Source organism: Corvus kubaryi, unplaced genomic scaffold (assembly GCF_017639235.1).
Source record: "Corvus kubaryi isolate FWS band 111438036 unplaced genomic scaffold, C.kubaryi_AGA036_p1.0 76, whole genome shotgun sequence".
Lineage (NCBI taxonomy): Eukaryota > Metazoa > Chordata > Aves > Passeriformes > Corvidae > Corvus > Corvus kubaryi.
The window spans coordinates 8,461,669-8,476,668 of record NW_024582063.1 but is presented as its reverse complement, the minus strand read 5'-3'; the positions used below and the strand labels follow the sequence as shown (position 1 = coordinate 8,476,668).

The window sequence follows — 15,000 nt, the reverse complement described above, 5'->3', positions numbered from 1 at the left end:
AGGAGGGACAGCAGTAAAAGAAGTCACCTCACAGCTCTTCTAAAGCTTCCTAATTGTGTGATCAAACACTCAGCTTTCCTTCATTTGATTTACAGAACTAAAATGAATTTGCTTTGTCCAACTGCAGGATAAAATGCGTACTCGAAGTAAATGCTCTGTTTTCTGCTGTAACATGTTTGTGGCTTAGATTAAGATTCCTGTTTACAGGCCAGCCTGGTAGCTCAGCAGACTATTGTTATCATTAACATGCTGACCCTCGGCGATACCACGGGAGAGTGTTTCTCCCTGCTGAGGATGGCAGTTTGCATTGTTCAGGTAGTCAGATGTAATGATGCATTTGAACAGGGTATGCGTGTGGGGGAGGCTCGAGTAATCCCATCCCTTGGTGGAGTGGGAAAGCAATGGTGGTACTAATTATTTTTTTTTGTCTGCACCTTTCACTCAGGGTCGAGTTGCATAATGATCCCCCTCCTGTAGCAAAAGTGACATTTGTCAGCATAAGGAGGGTGGTTTCCTGCCTAAAATCCTTCTGATGGATTTTTAGCAGGGCTTGTTTTCATAGCACAGAAGTTCAGATGATGCAAAAAGTCTGAGCAAAGATTTTGTTGTCTTTCTTGGCTGTTTCCTGTTCTTCTGGGCTGGCAGAGTTTTCTGGGAGGATGGTTGCGTGCAAGGGGACGATGAAGGAAGAGGGGGGAAGAGGATGTTCCTCAAGGGTTTTGGCATTCATTGTGGATGATGGCAACATTTGTACTGTTTTTGGTGTGCCATGACCCCCCAGGCACTCCCAAGGGCTCTGGTCCTGCTAGGAACTCAAGCAGGCAAAAGACAGGAGACTCCCGCTCCTGGGATGTAGGTCTGTCCTGATGCCAAGCCACAATCACTAAATACAGGAATAGAAAAGGAAACACACCAGGAGATAAGTGTGACCAACTTTTTCCTTGTGCTTAAATTCCCTCAAGTTGTTTTCTTACTAACTTTTTTCTGTTCGTAGAACATAGGTTGAAATGTTCCTTGAACTCGAAAGTTCTCATACTTTTGATGATTTCAGACACTTATTACTCATTTTCAAAGTGTTAGTGCCAGCGTTAATGTAAATGGATTACTCCAGTGAAGAACTGTGGGGAGTGTATATGTGTTTTCAGGTATATAATAAAACATAAATCTCATATGTTCAGTACTGCTAGTGATTGCAGTCTTCTCAGCCAAGGGTCCTGCAGTTGGTTGGAAAGGAGCCCCTTGGTTTGTTTTCCTCCATTGTGGAGGGAAAGAGATATTATAAATGGTGATTACAAATTCATTCATTTAGTCTTCCTTGTGTTATGTAGTGCAATGAGAATTTCCTAGAGTTCGGGTCTTGGTTTTGCTGAGGATCCAACAGTTATGAGAACATTAAGCTGTGTGGTGCAGGGTTTAATGTAGACAATGTAACTTTTCCTGATAAATGCCCATCCCCTCCCCCACAAGCTGGAAAGCAAAAATGACAAGTACTGTAATGTTGAAACTGGATCCAAAAGGATTTAGCAAACTGAGCATTTGCTGTATTTAGCATCATCAAAGTTCCTTCCTCTCATACTTTAGTGATGCTTTGCTGATCTTCCGATTAGTCTGATATGCTAGTTCTCTTAAATCACCTACATATCATTCCTAAACCCTCCCGTTTATCTGTTCTTGGGTCACATTCATGCATATACTTTGTGCATATAGGCCTAAACTGACTATCATGAAAAAATTCTCGAGTTAGAATGTGTGTTTGGTCCATATCAGGCTGTGCCATTGATTTGTTCAAGAATTTGTGATACTGTGTTCCTTTCCCTGGGCATTGCCACTGACAGCTTGTAGCAAAGTCAAGTAAGATGTTTAACAAACCACATGTCCTATCGTTTTTAGCTTTGCCATTGTACCCTTGTGGCTGTGAGCCAGAGACAGATCCAAGGCCTCCTCCCAAAGTGCAGTGCAACTTTGCCTGTGTTTTGTGTGTACATGTGTGTAGCCAGTTCCACATTTTTCTCTCTTGCAGTAGGGTTAGCTGGAGAAACATGCGCTGAGCTGAAGAGAGAAATTAGGGACTCAGTTTTGAAAGTGAAAAAAAAAGAAAAAAAACAGTTTGGGATATTTTTTGTGGAAGGTGAAGATGCTTCTCTATTCTGGGGCCATTCTTTCAGGGAGGAAGAAGGTCAGTTGTCCTGGTGAATGAAAGCCACAAATGTGGGTGTCCCAGCTCGAGTTGGTCAGAAAGAGAGGACAGCTTGCTGTGCCACTTGATATCTGTCTCATCTGCGGTGTTGCCATAGGCTTTTGAATGCCAGCTGCAATAATTAAAGTCAGATATTGTTGCTATGCATTAAAAGAAAAAGAAAGGAAAATAAAACCTAAATAATTTTGTAACTCTCTTCCAGAATCTGCCCCAACACAGGTCATCCGAGCTCACAGTTGTGGCTCTGGCAGGATGATTGAAAACCAGGGGGGATACCATGCTTTGAGTTAAAATAAAAATATGGTTAAAAAACATGAGTTGAAATAAAGTTTCGTTTAACGTGAGTTAAAAAACATAAACAAGAGGCTTGCTTTTCTGATTTATGTACTTAAAACAACCAAAAGAAACTGGCCTCAGGACAATACCTGAATTTTAGCCTTGCTTTGTCTCCCACTCTTTCTCAATCATCCTTGTTCCCTGGCATATTTTAGCAGTTACCATCATTCTCCACGTATTAATGCTTCTCTGAACAGTGCCTGTTCATTTTCCTGGTGGGCATTTAACAACTCAGCCTTAGTTCTGAAGCACCGGGGTCTCTCTGTGGTGGCAGTTCCACTCTGTGCCCCCCTGCCTGCTCCTCCTCCTTGCCCCGCTCCTCCGTGGGGTGGGCAAACCAAAGCGAGTCCTGCACACACCATCTTCCCGAGCTCGGCCTGCCCGCTGCTCCACGGGAACTTGCCCGATTTTGCAGATGCAGTTATTGAGATGGATCACAATAGTGAGGCGCCTGCCAAGCTGCATTATTTGCACAAACACACTGTCTGCAGTTTTGGTACAGCGGGGCTCGATGCGAGGATAGCCTCGTTTCACAGCGCTAGTTACGGCACACATCATTTCCAAGGGGGAGAAAACCATTTTTAAGGAGTTTGCCTTTCTTTTGGCATGGGAAAACCATACTAGTGGGAAAAACCTAATTAAGACCAGTTGTACTCAGGTCTTAGCAGAATGTTTAACTTAAGGCACTCTGAGTTAGTCCCATAAAAATCAATGGGATGATGTAAAACAAGTCAAATTACACCACCTATAAAATCTAAGTAATAACCCAGTCACGTAAGCGGCCTACAAGCCCTTGAGAGGAATGCAGGCTGCCAACATTTTCAGAAGTGATCATGATTTTAGGTCAATTTCATTTTGGAATGCTCAATAAGAGTCACTTTGTCAGGAGGTCCTCAGCAGTCCATTCCCTGAAAATGAAGTGTGCCCAGCACTGCATCCAAAAATTAAGACATCCTAAATTATAAAAAATGCTGGCCACTCATATGCTTATTTTAGGAACCTGTATTCTTCCCCAGTTTCATCTGCAGGACTCATCTTGAACTGAATTGGTGTTCATCAAAAAGAGAATTAAAGTCCTCGAACCTGATTCTCATTTTAACTAAGGCCACTTTTGAGTGGTTTTGCAGCACATAGGCACTGTAAAGTACAGTTTACAACTACCCTAATACTCTGGAGCAGTGCAAAGTGGCCTCAAGAGAAGTGAAAATCAAGTCTGTAACTTGCTAACTTGCATCCCAAAGGTTGCTCTTTCCATGCAAACTGCCCTGCTGTGGCAGTCTCTGCACTTCTGGTGGTACCAGCAGTGAGCACAGCCCAATGGGACAGTTGTTTGTTTCAGTATTCCCCTCCTCACATTTCTCCCTCAGCTGTATACTTCCTCCTTCAAGGGCTTTATTGTTGTAGTGTTTCCACATCGTTCTCAGCATTCTTAAAGACAGAGTTGGAAGGCTGCTGACTGCTGGTCTGCAGCAAGGGGAGTAAAGCTGCTCTGGCAATTTGAGACTAACAAATGTAACTGTCCTGAGTCCTCTGAAGAAAAACTGAAACATAGGTGGCCAGATGGTATTTCTTTTTCTCTTAAATATCTTGGTTTCAGGAAACTTAATTGATGCCCTCTGGCCTTTTTCCTTTTCTTTTTCTTTTTTTTTTTCTCCCTCTAATTTTGAAGAGCCTCTCTTGTGAAACAGCAGAGCTTTCCTTGAAACTGCACAGGACATGAACCTGGTTTTTAATCAAGTAACAAAATCCATGGCTTGCAATAGAAGGTCTGTGCATTGCATGTATCAATTAATGCTTATTAATCAGTTTTTGCAGTTAGTTGAACTGCAGACCGTAGTTGGAAGCTATTAGGGAGAGAGTCGCGAGAGGAATACAATTGCAGCACTACACCGGGGTCTGCTGTTTGTGTCCTTTGGAATCAAGGTGTTTGTATAATGAAGTTGGCACGTTGATATATGATCTATTTTTTAATGTCATTACAATTTTAGTTCCCTCTGCCTTTTTGTCATTGGGTTGCATTTAAGCACAGCAAGCCCAACTTTAAACTTCCTTACTCAACAGCTTTATTAGTTATAACGTACCGTGACCTTTCTCAACATTCTTAAAGAAAAAGATACAGTGTAATGTCACTTTACTTTGCTTATTGTTCTTTGTTGTGGTGAACAAAGCATTTTCTACAGTGGCTATAGCACATAATTATACAGCTTTCAATAGTGGTGTCTTGGCACATATCAAAGTTCAGAAGAGCCTTTAGAAAAAAAAAGATGTTTTGTGGCAGCCTAGGGAGGGTCTCATCTTTCCTTCAGAAAATAGTTCAAGGCTCTTCTGTCAAGCTTCCCTACTTAGAGCTTTTTCTCCTCCTGCTTCATAAAGTTTAAAGGGGATTCAGTGGAGTTCTATGATCTATTTCCTTTGAAAGATTGTTCCTTTGCACAGAGAAGTCCTTTGACTTCAAGAGTTCACAGATTCATGTCTTTAGGTATCATATGTCTGACCTTATCAGTTACTCTATTTAATGTAGGAGAAAAAGTCTCAACTCTTTGTGTTTGTCTGTTTTGCCTCTGTGAAATGATTTGGTGAAAAGACCATCCTTTTTAACACACCACTGAGAGGCCGTTTCTGACTGTAACCTACCCTGTGGTTCTTCTAAAAAAAAAAAAAAATTGTCCTTGTGTTTTGTGTATGGATGATTTCACAGTGAGAATAGAATTATACAAGGACAGACACACATAAAAAAATCTTTTGCTCTTTTTTCCTAAATGATCTATTGGCTATTTTGGTGGCTGCTACTCTGGTTCCCCAACAGGCACAACCATTTAACAAACACAGAGATAGCGGCTGGAGTGCTGGGCCAGCAGTAGGTTTTCCCTTGCTTCGACCTACCCCAAAGGCCTTCATAATTAATTGTCCTTCAGAGATGAGGAAAGTTCAGAGACAGTGTGTGTAGCGATGTCTATTGTCTGACATTCAGTTCTCCTTCCCTCAGCTCTTTTTCTTCATTCCACAAAGGGTTATCAATAGGAGCAGGGAGCAAGCTCTCTTCTAACAGCTGCTGGTGGTGGCTGTAGCTTTCTGTGGAAGGTATCATTGTGTTCAGCCATCTATGGATTAAATGGCTGGAAAAGTTCTAACAACCCTTTCAAACGGGCGTGTTTATTTCATCTAGATTACACAGACCTATTTAGCTAATTAAAAACTTCTCAGAACCCCTTCTCTCCTATTCAAGGAAAGGAAAAAAATTAAAACACTGCTGTAATTATGAAGAATGGCTGCAATGAAACTTGGTTAAATAAATGAAAAATTCGATCTGTCAGCTTTGATCCAAACACACCCAAATAAGCACAGGCTTGTTTGTTGAATTGTTCTGTGGTTTTGGTTTGTGGTTTGTTGGTTTTTTTTCTTAGAGGGAAACAAGGTGCACAGTAGAAAAAGCATAAAAGAAAACATTGATATAAGCTGAAAAAGAAACAAACACTCCCCCAATTTAAAAAACTGCCACAGTTCGTACTGCCTCTGCTCCTAACATCAAAGTGCAAAGACACTGGAGTTTGCTAAACAGATTATTAATATTGTTGTGCCTTCTGTGATTAATTTAGAATCCACTGTGGCATAATTATTAAACTTCATATACAACAGAACAAAATTATATACATGCTTCCTTGTTTTCCCTGATGATATGCTAAACAAAGATATGGTGGGGTTAGTAGATAGGCAAGAAGTACCGTCAAATTAGAGCTGTTTATTAACAACCGCTATGTTACTGCTCCAATTAATTGGGCGAAGCCAAAAAGGACAAATACAATCATTCTTCCACTGAACAGTTTAACTAGCAAATTAGGGAGGTTTTAATAATTTTTTTTCTCTCTCTCAAAAAAAAAAAACAAAAAAAAAAAACCAACAAAACAAACAACTCCACTATGGACCTTCACCTGCATTCTTCACAAATGCATCACTTTGCAACGGGAAGAAATAATCATATAAAACATTTTCTCCATCTCACTTCCTGACTGTTAAGAAGGACCACACAACAATCAAGATGAATTATTGTACTGATTAAGTTATTATGTCTGGCATTTTGAAACAGGTTTTCTGTATTTAAGAAGAAATTGCATACAAAGTAGATGCAGCTAATACAGTAATGCAAAAAAAGATCATAAAAAATTAAAGTTATTCTTATGAATCTTTCATTAGAAGCAATGAAAAGGGACATTGGTGAAGCCAAGTGCTTTGTTCTTCTGAGCTCCTCTTGTAGGTCCAGATCCTGCAAACAATTACGTACTTGAATGTTCCTTCTGCGAGAGTCCTGTTGGTACCTTCAGCCTACCTCCTGCTCTTTCACAGTTTGCCCACTTAGGCCTGTGGATTACTAGCAGCATTGTTCTACTTTATCAAATAGATGTTCCCTTTAAAAATTGACAAAAGTTCTGTAAAAAAAAATATATATACCACAAAATCACACAGCTGTACGGAGGCAAACACTTGCTTTTATGCTGGGAGAGCTGTTGTGAAATGATTTAGGGCTACTCAGAGCTTTTCAGATTACTCCCCACTGCAAATAACATGTTAAGTACTAAATTACCCTAAGCGGTGTTTTATTACTGATCAATAAAATAGTAATCTTTTCTTTTAGCATGGAAAAATATTTTAGTGGATTTTTTTCTGGCTTAGTTCAGGGATAGTTGTACACCAGAAGGTAAAATGCCCACTACCCTCCCTGCAAAAAAAAAACCAACCCAACAAATCAAACCCCATCCTCATTTTTTTCTAGCTTTGCTTTGGGGGAATCCTAGGATTGTTCCAGCTGAATGGTGTTGGGTTTCTGTTCCTGTGTGCTTGTGTGCATGTAGTGATGATGTGCTGTGTTTTGTTTTGGGGTTTTTGGTTTTTTGGTTTTGTTTCTTCTACAACTATTTACCATACTCCTCTTAATTGCCCCCTCCTCATCTCAAACAAAACAAAAAAACATTCCCCTTCACCCCCCACCCCCCCAAAAAAAAAGGAAAAAGAAAAGAAACTGACGAACAAAACAAACAAAACTTGGCAAACTCTTCTGGCTCCTAGTGCCATTTCATTCTGCATTCAACAAGGGGTAGTGGGAATTGAAACGTCAACTGGAGATTGAGAAAAGCACCAATTTATAGTGTGTTAGCCTTGCACAATTCAAGATTTCTTTTGCTAGCTGCACACATTATACCCAACATCTCGCCACTCTCTTGTGGCAGTTGTGAGGAATGGCTATTCCTTCCCGTGTGTGTACTACAGGCCTCTAAAGACCCTTATTTATTCTCTCCCATGTCACCTTGTGTACAGTCTGGTCTGTGACACTGATGGTGATTATGTCATTATTTTGCTCTGGGGGCTTTGGCACATCTGCAGAGCTGATGCACATCTTCTTTGTTACGCTGGCATACGTCCCATATCGCAAATGCTTCATTAGCCTTACTGCCTGCCTCCTTGCCAGACAAGAATACCCAAATCCAAGCTTCTTTTTCCTCTGGTCTTTTGTGTCTGTGATGAGCCTTTATTCATCTTCCTAGTTCTTCCCTGTTTTCTATTTTTCTGTGTAAAACCGATTTCCAGATGTCCGTTGTTCTCCAAAATCCCATCGTGGATGAGGAGTGAGAAGCAAGGTGAATTTTAACCCATATTATCCCTCACTTGCTTAGAGTCTTATCCCTTACAAGCTGAAATGCTTTTTCTTTCATTTGTCTTTCATTTGTACCTAGCAGGAATTTGTTAGGCAATTTTAAGACTTGGTGTTTGAAAAAAAAAAAGGAAAAAAAAAAAGGAAAGAAAAAAAAGGAAAAGAAAAAAAGGAAAAGAAATCAATGATTACTTTTACTGTTTTATAAATCCTAGTTGTGGTAATGGGTAACATGCAAGTTGCACATGTTTTTTCCAGACTTTCTTCATTTCTTTTAGACAACATAGCTAAATTTCTCACTCAGAACTTTTGGAGGAGCAGCACTGTCTAGTGAAGGTTAAGGGTGTTCATGAGACCTGATCAGCTGAAATTTCTTGTATCCTGTTTTAATGTGTCACATTAGAAGGTCATAGAACATTTTGTACTGTGAAAATTGAGGAAAATGTTTGATCTTCTAAACTTTATCTAAGCTGTTCTATATAAATGTCATACAGAGAGATGTGAAATAGTGGGTTAGCTTACTAGCTTTGTAAGATTTTTTCCTCCATTTCCCACCCACCCCATGCTTTTTCTTCATGACACTGAACTAAATTCTGGGCTGGATTCTCAGTGTCTGGTGTAAATCAGCTCCAGCAATCACTGCAGCTAATTAATAGATGCCAGCTGAAGAGCTGTCTTTTGTTGTGTTACTATACAGTCAAGTGTGTGAATATATTTTATGTTAATTGGAAAAAAGTTTCATTTAATTTTTTAAAACTAAACATTAAATGCAGCACTGGATTTGGAGTCACAGAGCCATCATGTTCATGGATGTGGGGTGGAGGGGGGTGTTGTTTTTATTTTTGTGAGGCATGCTTGCCAAAAGAGGAGGTCCCAGCCGATCCTGTCTCACAGTGTGGGGTCAGGGCTGTGTGACTGACTTTAACAGAAGTCTTACAGATAGGATTGCCCATCCTATAGGACTTTGAATAGGTCACCTTCACGCAGGACACTGTTTGCTTGATATATTCAATGTGTTTTAAAATGGATGAGAGTGAGGCTCTCATAATGTCAATTAGCAAACTGTCAAAATCCTTTGGAAACTGTGGGAGAGGTTTAGCAGCGCGGTGACCCGTGCTGGTTTCTGGGCCAGCTTGTTGGGGTCCTGCCCTTTCTCAGAGCAGATATCCCTGGCCTGAGAGAGCAGTGGCAGCACAGGTCTGCTTGCAGACAGACCTGCCAGCATTGGTGGGGAGCGCAAAGGGGACGCTGTTTTCAAACATACTTAACTCTGTAAGGGCAAATATTGAGGTTGTGAGGAAGTGGCAGCAGGATATTGCAAGGATCCATGGGGACTCTATGTTCTTCACCTGTGTGAGACATAGCGAACCTGGGAGCAGAAGGAGATGCAGTTTGTAGAAGTTGTAACGTTATAAGCACATAAAGTGAAGAAATACCATTCAGTCCAAGCAGGACGGAGTCTTCAGAGTTCTGGACCACTTTCTTTACTTACACATAGCCCATCACCTGCAGCACTAGTGTATAGCTGAATTTTGTGTGCAGAGAGAGAGTCTTCCTGATAGGTAAGTGTGGGTGGATGAGAGATAGAAGGACAGCCAGAAGGGCTGGCCAAAGGCAATCAACGTTTTGGAGATGATTTCTCCCTTTAGATCTGGAAGGGACAAGGTTCAGCTTTCTTATCTGCAGAGAGGGAAGGTACATGGGCGGGCTCTGACTCGTTTTGTGTGCCCTCTGCGGGGGGACTCTTTCAAGGCTCTGGTGGAAATGGGAAATGTGCTGTCAGAAGAAGCCCTGTCCAGGTGGTGGTCCAGAGTGCTCAAAGAGGTGGCCTTGAACTTGTTTCTCTAGTTAGTGGAGAGGCTTTGTAGAGACAGCAAACCAGGGTGGCATGATCTCTGTTGCTAAGCAGACAGACTGCTGCGATTGGGACTTAGGATGGAACTGTGGCATAGACATATAAATGCTTTTAAAGCAGTAGTCTGCAACTTCAGAAATTTTTTAGAGGAGCGGGGGGAAATAAACGTTGCAAATAAAAGGTCTTTAAGTGCCAAGTATCAATGTTCGGCAGGGCGGGGGGAGCAGGAGCTGGAGCGGCTTATCTCTTACAATTGCTGAGAGGGCTGGCTCCATCAGATGAGGCTCAGCCTCGAGGTTATCTAATCCACTGCTGTCTGGAGTCACACCATTTCCTTCCACAAGGGATAAAGGGGAGTCAAATGAGAGGGAGCTCAGTCCATTAGGATGTAAGACTTTGTCTTCTGACCTCACAGGCTTGCGAGCCTCACCAGTCCCTAGCAGGTCCTGCACTGGAGCTTGAACCCACACGTAGCCCACTTTGGCTGGCTGTATGGCTCAGGATGGGATAGATGGAGCAGTTTATCCCATCGTGATGGGCTCTAGATGCTCATAAAAGCATGGTTGCACTGGGAGGAGATTTGTCAGAATTGTTCAGTTGAAGCCCGAGCTGGTGGAGACAGCTTTATTTGCAACACCCCTCACCCATAACCACACGCAATTTCCTTCCCCTGCCCCTACCCTCTGCCATTGGAAAGAGGAAAGGAGGTACCCTGTGCCAGAGGGCATGCTTGCCACCTTCATGACACCCCCAAAAGGACCCTGGTGACAGCCTGTTTCCCTGCCAGACCGATTAAACACCACCTGCTTCCCATCCTTCTCCCCTACCTCCCTCCTCACTCCCCCCACCCCAGCCCATGCAAACCGAGGAGAGAGAGGGCACAGTTGGAGCTTTTCAGGGCCAGACTCAGAAGACAAAGGTGACTGCAATGCCGAGAGATGGGAAGAGTGAGCAAGAGCAAGCAACGCCAATTACAGATGTTACTGTACTGTTGCAACACTTATATATATAATGTATTCATTTATATATATATATATATATATATATAAGATGCATATTCATTTTAGTTATCACTTCTACTATAGTGTTAGTGGTTCACCTATGGACCCAAATTCTACTGAACATAAAAAAATCCATGCAAAGTGCAAGCTCTGTGAGCCAGTTTACCTCTGTATCCATGGTCTAACCAGCAGTTTCTCCATGCCAGGCTCTTTCACACATGGAAGTACAGCATGAAAGCAGAGGACTTGCTGCTGGTGCGAGACATAACCTGCTCATCACAGTCTAGGCTGTGCCTCCTGGTCCTTCTGAGTAACACATCACATTCCCATCTGGCTGATGTGTCCAGGAGAGTACGCAATAACCTCTCTGCTGAGCCAGAATTGGGTGGTCATCCCTGTAGTCACTTTTCTGGACAGGTTTTTTGTGGGCGCCTGTATGTGGTACCTGCCAGATTTTGGCAGCAGGGTACATAATATGCTGGTTGGCATTGTAGGCAGCCTCTTGTAGCGGATTGCATTTCACCACAGTGTGAGTTAAAGTTAGACTATTCTTGTGTGTGAGAGTTTTATTTCTCCTTCAGTTTTTGTATGAGGCAGCTTCTGGGGTGTGACCATAACCCCTCCTGTGACTCTTTCTTACATTTCCCAACACACACTAAATGCCCAGCTAGCATAAGCTGTAGGAGCCTTAGTGATTTTTCCATTCTGTGGCAGCGCCACTGGCAATGCAGCAAGTTAAGGGCAATCAGAGTTTCCATTAGAAGTGTCTACATCTCATGTAGTTCTAATTCATCAGTAAGGCAGAAGAGGAAATTTAGCAATCTTCCCAGGAGAATGCTGTTGATGATTTTTGAGGATGGGGAAGGGAAGAACTAAATTTCAAGGTGCAAAAAGTCTAACCAAATTAAAAATGGGAAGTCTTTTTGATTTTGTTTTAGCCCATTCTACTCCTGAGTCTTACCAAGTTTTGTGTTTGGAAACTAGCTTGTTAAAGCCGTGCTGTTTGCATGCCAGAGTAGCTCTGTTTCCGTGATGGAATGGCTCATCCCCTGCACCGTGGGCACAGCAGTTCTGGAACAGGGATCCCACAGGGTGCAGTGCTGTGCGTGGGGCAGGACGGGGCGATGGGAAGATGGGTCCCACCAGGGAGGACCCCGGGAGGCAGCAGGGGTGTGAGCCCGAGCGAGCTGTGGCAACGCTGTTTGTGCTCAGCCACCAGCGGCGCTTGGTGCTCCAGCCGCTCAGGGAGCCTGCAGAGTACTTCCCAGTCTTTATTTGTGGAAAAGCTTAATTGAAATGCAAGTGATTAAATCTAATGTATCATGCAGTATCCATTTTCACTGCACTACCACTTTCACTTCCCCGATATTATCAGGCATCTCAGCAGCCCCACTGTCAGGTTTTTTCCTTGTAAGAGCCATGCCCATTCTCTCTCCTCTTTGTGAGCTTGGTGGAGGAGATAACAGTAAGCCAGCAGCAGATTACTAGTGCCCCAAACTCTCCTCATGGGATAAGGGATCTCAGCTTTATTTTAAACAAGCACTTTTAAAATACATCCTTAAATAATTTTCTAGCTTTTTACAATGAGTAAAAAAGCTACTTTGCAACAGTAAATGCAATAAGCAGCCTCTGTTGTTTGCTTAATTTTTCTCTTTTGAGCTGGACTTGGACTAATGCTTTTCCCTTCCCAACATTAGTGCTGTCCCAAAAGAGTGGCCTTCTCTTTGTGTGCTACAGTGGGAGAACAGACTTTCCTGAATGGCCACCCCGTTTCTTGTCCATTCTTTTCTCTTTCCAAAAAAAAACTATTTCTTAAGAGATTTGTACAGCAGGAGTTATGAGACGAAGGCAAAAAATGGAGACTGTGGTGGCACCAGAGAGCTGCTGCTGTAGCCAGGGGTATTGGGACACATGTAGAGGTGGGCAAAATGACACCCTGCATTCTAGAAAGGTGCTTGGTTGGGAGAAGAGTGTGTTTACTGGAGCATCCAATAGTTGAGATATTTTTCATTTGTGTTTTTAAAATAAAAGCATCCTTTCCAACTATTTCCCTCTCCTCATAAGTGATAATGGAAGAGGCATTAGCCTTTCCATTGCCTGAGCCAACCCGTTTTTTTCTAAGAGGTGTCCAGGATGTTCAGCCAATTGAGTGATCTAATTAGCTGAAAATTGTTAATTTCCTTTACCTTATAAAGCACCTAACACAGAAACTGTTAAATAATGTTAAGTGTCAGACTTAAACTGAGAACATTGGGCCATATGCTGCCGTGGCTTTCGCGCCAAAAAGTGTAGCAACTTACTCCAAAACCTGCCTCCAATTCCTGTGTAGAAGCCAAAGCCTCCTGCTTGATATGCTGCCACACCAACTCGCAGTGCTAAGATGGTCCCACACAGCAGCTCGCTGCACTCGGGGAACAGGGAATATGCATGAGGGGAGGGGACGGTCGGGATAAACGTGGCAGGAGCCAGGACAACGGCGGGGTGTTGCACACGCTGCCCTTGCAGGCCTGGGAAAGCCGACAGTGGGACAGTGCTGCTCAGGGCAGCATTAGCCTGGAAAAGACACCGGATCTGTGCCTGCAGCTCCTGATTGCACAAGTCCCTGCTCTGCAGGGGGCCAGGTGGATAGGTGAGCTGCCTGGAAGCTCCTTCTTGAAGCGGGTGGGTCCCTGGGTTGGTGGAGTGCATGCAAGGAAGGGGCTGGTCTGAGTGTGACCAGTCTCTCTGCAAGCCCACAGAGAAGTGGCTCCAGAGATAGTGTGATGTCTTACCGCTAGGGAGGGATGCAAAAGGGCTTGTCCTTGATAAGTTTCCTACAGGACATAGGCTGTGGATATGGGAATGTGTGTTTAGGTGCCAGCTTTCCCCCAAAGCCCACAGGCTTAAATTTTTCTCCGGTGAGGAAGAGGCTCTGGGTTATATGTGGGTGACACAAGTGGAGTTTCTCAATCATCTCATTCAAGAAGGTTGCTCTCTGGCCCCAAAGCTCACCTTACCCTGACTTTGGGGGTGGGGGTGCCTGTGCAAATGTAGCTTGTGCTTTGTATGAGGTTTTCTTGGCAGAAGAATTTCTCCTGAATCTCTTCTGCTGTTGCGGGTGTGGACTGCTGTGCACACACACATGAAAGCTGTCTGACCTGGAGCTACCCATGCTGAGACTGCTTCCCCAGTAGTGGACTCATCGTTCTGGAGAGGTTCTCCAGCACTTGTCTAATAGGTGCTGTTTATGCCTTGTCCTTGGGCTCCCTACAGAGTTCCTCTGTATAGCTACTGCCTAGATCATCCAACAAGAAGAGTGATCTGGCCTTGCCCCTCTCATCCCCTCCAACCTGTTTACTCCCATCATCATGACCTTGTGCTCTGCAACGTGAGCAGCCTTCACCAGCCGAAGACCTCTGATCCTAAGTCCACAAGAGGTTTTGGCTTTCCTATTTGGCAAGGTGACTTGACCACCAGGTCAACATGAATAAAGACTTTTAAAATTCATAATGTCCTGAAATTGGAAAAATAGGAAAAAACATCTTGAGCTGTCTTTGCTGCTCTTGTTTATTTCTGCTCATACTTAGGATCAAAAAAATCCAAACTCACATGCACCAAGAATTCTACTTTATATAAAATTTGAAAGTAAAATCAATCCTGGCCCAATCTTATCATTTTTAAAGTATGTTTATCCAGCTTTGTAGTAGGAACAAGCAGACTGTTTGAAGGCCACATAGTTTTCAAACCTTGGTTGCAACACGTTACCCCATTTTGAAACCGTCTTTATCTAGCCGAGAAAACTAAAATCTGTTTGACAAAGTAGCACTCCAGCCAGTTTATCTTGCAATATGGCTTTAGCTCACAGAGCCTATTGATTTCCTTAAATTAATGTTTACAGAATGCTACTGAATTTCACTCAACGGGACATTGTTCTTTTGAAGCTTTGTAAAATATGATACAGAGTGTTACTGCCATTTGTTCCTTTGCT

General features: G+C 42.8%; 1 protein-coding gene across 5 annotated transcripts in view; it reads left to right on the top strand.

Annotated features, from left to right (window-relative positions):
* The window catches only part of PROX1 (prospero homeobox 1), a 50,293-nt gene that overhangs the window by 22,598 nt on the left and 12,695 nt on the right, over window positions 1-15,000 (top strand). The window lies entirely within an intron of this gene.